Genomic DNA, 7,995 nt, shown 5'->3' with positions numbered 1-7,995 from the left:
CCTGCCTCAGCCTCCCAAGTGGCTGGGATTATGGTGTAGGCCACCATGCCCAGCTTATTTTCAATATTTTTTAAAACAGCAGAGGTGGGAGGAAGAAAATCACCATAGTATACTCCTCCAAGTCAAGGAGGCATGAAGAAGGATCCCTACAAAACTTCCCCTCTGGTGAGGCAAGTGGTTCTGCTCAGCCCACTGTGTAAATGGGACGACTGATCCCAACCCTTGCCATCCTCCCTGGAATGAGTCACACATCTGTGCCCCTCACTATACCACTCTAAAAGCCTCCAGGAGAATGAGTGTCACCCACTCCCCATCATTGCTATGTCTGGTCATGTGACTTGCTTTGACAAATGAAAGGTGATCAGACGTGATCCAAGCAAGTTTTCAACATGCCTATTTAGTTTGGCTTACCCTCTTGTACTTCTGCCATCTGCCACAAGAAAAATGTACCTGAGGAGCATCCATTGCCAGGTGGATGGGAGACAAGTAGAACACACCTGAACAAACCACAGCCTAGAGTCCAGTCCAACTGATCCCAGAGCTTGGCAGAGCTGCCAGCAGCTAAAGACCTGTGAGCTAGAAAGAGGTGTATCAGAGTTGTCAACTGATCACAATCTGCAGCATGATTGCAGCAAACATCTGGGGCAGGCGTCTGGCTTGTCTGTCTGTCTGGCATTCCTTCTCCTATTTTACATGTGGAAGCATCGAGAAACTAGAAAAGTCAAGGAAACAGATTCTCCTCTAGAGCCTCCAGAAGGAAAACAGTCCTGCAACATCCGGCCTATAGCCTAGTGAGATCCATGTCAAACTCCCACCTGCAGAAGGGTAAGACAAAAAAAATTGTATTGTTTTAAGCTACTAAATTGTAGAAATTTGTTGTAGGAACAACAGCAAACTAATATAGGAATATAGGATGCTTCCATAAAGGACCACACACACTTCTGCTTTTATCTCCTTAGCCAGAATTTAACCACATAGCCGTGCCCAGCTACAAGAGACACTGGGCACATTGCCAACCCAAACAAAATCAGGATTTCATTACAAGGATGTCTTAGTCCATTTTCTGTTGTTAATAGCACCAAACCACTTTTTAACTTTGAGAAAGTTAAAAAGAATTTTATTTTAACTTATGATTATTATTTTTTTCTTGTGGTAGTAGAAATTGAACCCAGGGATACTCTACACTGAGCAACATCTCCAGCCCCAGCCTCCACACCCTTTTAATTTTGGATAAATTCTCACTAAATTGCTGAGGCTGGCCTCAAATTTGCAATCCTCCTGCCTCAGCCTCCAGATAACTGGAATTATAGACATCTACCATTGTGCCTGTCTTGACTCATACCTCTTATTCAAGGCTGAGGGCCTACATCTGGTAATGGCCCTCTTGTGAACAGTCTGGATATGATGCCGCACATCATGTGGTGAGAGAGAAGGCATGTATGAGAGACCTAGCCAAAGAAGTTTTTGTAGCAGACCCATTCTGGATATGAACTCCTTAATCCATCAATCCATTAATCACAGGAATGGCAGAGCCCTAATCACATTGTTTGAATGTGTGTGTAGGGGGGGAAACTGGAGATTGAACCCAGGGGTGCTCTATTACTGAACTGCACCCAGTCTTTTTTTATTTTTTTTATTTTGATACAGGGCCTCACTAAATTGCATAGGCTAACCTCAAATTTGCAATCCTCCTGTCTCAGCCTCCTGAGTTGCCGGGATCACAGGCATGTACCAGTGCACCCAGCCCTAATTACGTCTTCTTTTCCCCTTCTTAATGTCTCTTAGTGGGGATTAAATTCCAACATAGGTTTCAGAGGGAATGAACCACATTCAAACCTTAGCATGGGAAGGGAAGAATGAATATTGGGGTACACAATCTGGGGCACAGAATCCCATTCCTCTAGTCACAATGATTTTCCAGAGGTCGACATATGATCCAGCAGACCAGCTCTTACTTGAGATTTTACTTGTACATTACAAGAAAAATCTTTCCCAAGGAATTACTTGTGGGACTGATACAAGCCTGGGTGTAGCAAATGACTACATTTTCTACTAGGGAAGAATGAATTTATTAAGAAAGAGAGGAAGAGCTAAGAGATGGAGGTTGTTCTAGTTATCTGCTCCTGTGTAACAAATCACCCCCAAAATTAGTTCTTTAAAACACTAATAATTTAGTGTTTTAAGCACTAATTAAACAACAATAATTTTATGATATTAAATATTAAAACACTAATAAAATAACAATAATTTTATTGTCCATATGGTTCTTGGGTGAACTCAGCTCAGATATGGGACTTTTGTTCAGGGTGTTCATGTGACCACGACTAGGTGATAACCAAGGCTGGAGTCAGCTCAAAGCTTCCTCGCATGTGTCTGGTGGTGGATGATGACTGTGGCCAGAACTCCTGTTCTTGGCTCTCCATTTGACTTGAGCTTCCTCACAGCATGGTGGCTAAATTCCTAGGGTGAGTGTCCCAGGAGATCCAGGCAGACTCTGCATCACCTTTTTTGACCTAGCCTTGCAAGTCACATAGGATCACTTTCACCATGGTACTAATTTGTTTTATTTTTATAACTTAGCCCCCTAAATTCAAGAAGGAACACAGACCCCCCAATTCTTGATGGGAGAAATGTCAAAGTCACATTGCAGGAAAAGCTTGTGGGATGGGGGATTCCGTTGCAGTCATTTTTAGAAAATATAAGCTGCCAGAGATTCATGAAATTGTCATAGGAGGCTGTGATCAAGCTATCCTTACCAGATAGATAAATCAGTGCATCTCCTTTTGCTTGTGTTGTTGTAAGGCAGGTTTCTATCACAGGCACATCTCGTGGGACCATTCTAAGGATTAGGTGAGTGATAATGTTTGTAAAATTTTCATCACAATAGAGGGAAAAGAGGGGTGGGAGGGGTGGGGCAGAAGGAAAAAAATAACAGAATGAATCAAACACCATTACCCTATGTAAATGTATGATTACACAAATGGTATGCTTCTACTTCCTGTATAAACAGAGAAACAAGTTGTACCCCATTTGTTTACAATAAATAAATAAATAAATAAAAATTTTCATCACAAAGGTCAAAAGTGGGCTCTATCACTGGTAGTTCCCTTCCCCCATTCCCCCTCTTCCAGCGACCTTTCACTTTCCCTGTGGATGGTGAAAATTTGCCACTAATACCATCTATGTTGCAAGAAAGCAGCAGCAGCTACTTTCACCACTATGAACAGTTCATAACCCTGTCTTGCAATTATACTTCAGAAAGTTTTGTAATGCCTTTGTTCCAGTCTGATGTAGAGAGAGCTCTGCTCTGCAGCAAGTGTCTTGGTTCCTTCTATCCAACCACCATACAATTCTATTTTGGGACCTGTGTGGTCTTCATATTGTAAGCAAAGTGTTTTGCGAAGTGATTCTAAAGAATTTGTGAAGAAGACTTTTACAGTAGTTTCTTTAAAGACATTCATCTTCAGTCTTGCAAGCCCAGAAATCCTAAAAGAGGTTAAAATAAAACAAGGACAGTTGAATTGGGGTACAGAATAGATTTACAAATTAGAAAACAGACTTCTTTAGACACCAGGCAAGGGCCACCAAAGTTCAGCAGAACTAGGGCTTTTGTAACAGAAAGGAGAATTCTTGGGGGAAGATAAGAAAGGATTGAGGTAAACTCAGTGAAACTGACACAAACCAAGGTGGTCAAAAATTTGCGCATTCATTGGAATGTCCAGGTCAAGAAGCAATTTAACTGATTAGAAATACTACCAATACTACTAAATACTACTAATCTAGTATTTCTCAAACTTTGCAATGTATTATTAGATTCTGGAAAACTTTGCCCTCTGGCAGATTCAGTTCCTGACATGATGATTTTGGGGCAACTACCCTGTCAAAAACATCTCTAAAGCTTAGGAAAGGATTTCTGCTCATTTTGACCATTCTACAACCACTTTAATTTTTACGGTATCAATCTCCAGACAGAAATTTCATTCACAGCACATTTAAAACAGTTACACTGAAAAAAAAAAAAAAGTTTTCCTAATATGAAAAATAATGTGTGTACATTGCCGAAAGCTTAGGGAATCCTGAAAACTGAAAAAGAAAACAAATAGTCTCTCATACTTTCCTAGCATATCATGAAAATCATCTTGTATATAGAGTTCTGTAACTTATTTTTTCTTCCCTAAAAGCTCAACATGAAAAATATGTGGGGCTGGGTGTGCAGATCAGTGGTAGAGCACTTGCCTAGCATGTGTGAGGACCTGGATTCCATCTTCAGCACCACACACACACACAGTCTGCACAATATTTGCATCGCTCTGTTAAACTACAATTTAATTAACACTCTGAAAAGTATATCCCATTCTTTCTATTATAATAATCTGTTAAACATCTTTCTATGGAAGTGGTTGAAAACATCTTAACTGTTTGAACTTGGAGTAAATATATCCTTGGGTATACTTCGTTAATTCAAAATGCATAAACTTTAAAACATATTGTTAAATGACAGTATTTTCATAAAAACCTCAATAGTAATATTTAAAAGTGCTCTCTCATTGCTTTTTTATTAGCCTTATCATTTAAAATTTTGTTTTATTTTTATAACTTAGCAGATTAAAAACAGTATCTTGCCTTTCAGGCACCCTTGAAAGTAAAAGTTTGATGGTTACCTTCTTGAAGTTCTCTCTTTTTCTCTGGGCCACCCTGCATCGTTTCTGATCATTTGTCCTCCTTCCTGTTGGACTTTGGTGCTCTTCTCCAGGACTTTCTCTTTTTCAGTTCCAGCCCTGCTTTCCCAAGTCTAAGGGTGCCCCGAAGCAGTTAACTGGTGAACCTGAGTCCTCAGGGGCCAGCAGAGGTGTTGAGCGGCATTTCTCTGTGGGGGAGAGCAGCAGTCCTTCTCAGCAGGGCGGCTGCATGCGGCGCTCAGAGGAGCCAAAAGCCTGCCTTTTCTGGCCTCAAGTACAGTGAGTACTTGAGGAAGCAAACCTCCTTAAAAATGCATGTGATCAGGACTCAAATGCTTAAAAACAAACCCGGAGCTCTTGCGTGGGCAGAGACCATGAGTCATCCAGAAATGGTATTCAGGGCTCTGACAGGAAGAAACCACTGGCTAGAGGAGAGATCCGTGGGACAGACAGACACACAGAGGGGGCTGAGGAACTGCAGAAGTTGGGGAATTGAGCAATAAGAATCTGACCCAGGCAGGCGTGGTAGTGCACACCTGTAATCCCAGCTTCTTGGAAGGCTAAAGCTACTTGGGAGGCTGAGGCAGGAGGATCCTAAATTCAAGGCCAGCTTCTGCAACTTAGTAAGGCCCTAAGTGACTTCAGGAGATCCTGTCGCAAAATAAAAAATAAAAAGTACTGGGGATATGGCTCAGTGGTTAAGTGCCCCTGGGGTCAATACAAAAATAAAATCTGGCCTGCACCAGAACAAAGAACAGTCTTTTAGTCACATTGAACATTTGGGGGGGCAGGGCAGGTACCAGAGATTGAACTCAGGGGCACTCAACCACTAAGCCACATCCCCAGTCCTATTTTGTATTTTATTTAGAGACAGGGTCTCACCGAGTTGCTTAGCGCCTCGCTTTTGCTGAGGCTGACTTCGAACTCAAGATCCTCCTGCCTCAGCCTCCCAAGCCCCTGGGATTACAGGTGTGCACCACCGTGCCCAGCCAGCCACATTGAACTTTAAAGAATCTTCTATTTATTTAATCATTTATGACAATTTTATTATGAAACTTTTCAAATACACAGGAAAGTCAAAAAACTTATAACCAATACCTGTGTGACCACTACATAGATTTCATCACAGCATTTTTTTTTCCTCCCATCCTGGGAATTAAACCCAGAGGCACTCTGCTACTGACCTACATCTCCAGTCCTTTTTGGTTTTTATTTTGAAAAAGTTGCCAAGGCTGGCCGTGAACATAGGATCCTCCTGGGATGGTGAGCTGCTGCACCCAGCTTATCATAACGTTTTACTCTGGGTGCTTTATAATCAATCCAATTATCCATCCTTCTATCTCTCCAGAAATATGAATTATTTTTTATGTATTTCAAAGTAAGCGGACTGAGGCAGACCTCAGTATACATCCCCCTGATACTTAAACATGTACAATATTAACTAAAGTTCAATATTTGCATATAGTTCTATCATTTCTTTGGGGCAGAATTTATATACCACTGCTATGGTTTGAATCTGAAGTATTCCCAAAAGTCTCTTATGTTGAAATCTTGTTTGCCAGCCTGCAGCACTCCTGGGAGGAGATTGGAAGCTTCAGAAGGTAGGGCCTAGTGGGAGGAAGCTAGGTCACTGGGGGCATGCCCTTGAAGGGGATATTGGAACCAGAGCCCCTTCCCCTCTCTCTCTCTCTCTCTCTCTCTCTCTCTGCATCCAGGCCACCATGAAATGAGCTCCTTTGTCTCATCATTTGCTCCCTGCCATGATGTGCTGCTTTTCCACAGGCCCAAAGACAACAGGGCCAAGTCATCATGGACTGAAATCTCTGAAACCACGAACCAAAATAAACCCTTCCTTCTTTTGTTTATTTCAGGTATTTTGTCACAGAGGAAGAAAACTGACATAACAACAAAAGATACAAATGGTGAGTGGACAATTTGATGAGTTTTAACAAAAGCACATGCTTTTACAACACAGATCCCTATCAAAACATGGAATATTGCTATCAATCCAGAAAGTTCCTTCATGCCCCTTCCCAGTCAGTATCTGTCCTCATGATTCTAGAGGCAAATGCTGCTCTGATTTTATATTTATATTTATATTTGTATTAGTTTTGTCTGTTCTGCAACTTCCCATAGAAATTATACTTGTGTGTGGATTTTGTGTGTGGCTTCTTCCACTGCATTTAAGGATACTTTATTAGGAAGAAACTGGCAAACGATAGGGCCTCATAGGGACCCTGTTTTCATTTAGGGACAAAGGAAAAACTTTTCTCATTGAATATAATTTAAAATGATTGTGGGAAACACCTTAATATGGTTCAAAGACTTTCTGACTTATACATGTAGCCAGCATTATCCCAATACCAAAACCAAAGACATTACAAGAATGAAAACTACAGACCATGAGCCTAGATGCAAAATCCTCAACAAAATATTAGCAATACTACCCTATATAAAAAGAATTACATACCATGACCACATGCAATTTTATCCAAATTATGCAATCCTGGGCAACATTCAAAAATCAATCACTATAATCCATTATATCAACAACATAAAAAAAAGAAAAATCACATGATCATATAAGTCAATGCAGAAAAAAGCATTTGGCAAAACCAACACCCATTTATGATAAAAATTCTCATTCAACTAAGAATAAAAAGGAACTTCCATGACTTGATAAAGAATAGCTATAAAAAATATATAGCTAACATGGTATATAATAGTGAGAAACTCAAAACTTCACTAAGGAAACAAGGAACAGGAGAAGGATTTCTCCTCTCATCACTCCTTTTTGCCAATGTACTATAATTCCTAGCTAATGCAATAAGATAAGAAAAGGAAATAAAAAGAATACAGATTAAGAAGGAAAAAAAAAACTATCTTGGTTCACAGATGATAGGATTGTCTATGTAGAAAATCTTTAAAAATAAACAACAACAGAACCTCCTGGAATTAAAAGCAATTGTAGCAAAGTTATAGAATACAAAATTCATATACAAAAGTTCATCACTTCCTGTATACCAAGTGGAATTTGAACAAGCAAAATTTGAAGTTAAAAATGCAATCATTTACATCATCCCTCCCAAAATGAATTCTTTAAGTACAAATCTAACAAAATAACTAACATTATCTATATAGGGAAAACTACAGAATTTTGATGAATGAAATCAAAGAAGAGCTAACTAAATGGAGGGAAATTACATGTTTCTGGATAAGAAGCCTCAATATTATCAAAATGTCAGTTCTTACCCAACCTGTAAGTCAGTAAGTCCCAACCCAAATCCCAACAAGTAATGTTATAGACATTAACAAA

The 7,995-nt window shown here is 39.9% G+C and overlaps 1 long non-coding RNA gene across 1 annotated transcript; it reads left to right on the top strand.

Annotated features, from left to right (window-relative positions):
• LOC124981201 (uncharacterized) lies at positions 1–6,835 on the top strand. The gene is made up of 2 exons (XR_007107937.1): positions 1–825; positions 6,551–6,835. It is a non-coding gene; the product is annotated as an uncharacterized LOC124981201 (long non-coding RNA).
• The last annotated feature ends 1,160 nt before the right edge of the window (positions 6,836–7,995 follow it).

This window comes from Sciurus carolinensis, chromosome 3 (genome assembly GCF_902686445.1).
Source record: "Sciurus carolinensis chromosome 3, mSciCar1.2, whole genome shotgun sequence".
NCBI lineage: Eukaryota > Metazoa > Chordata > Mammalia > Rodentia > Sciuridae > Sciurus > Sciurus carolinensis.
This window is presented reverse-complemented; position numbering and strand designations above follow the sequence as displayed.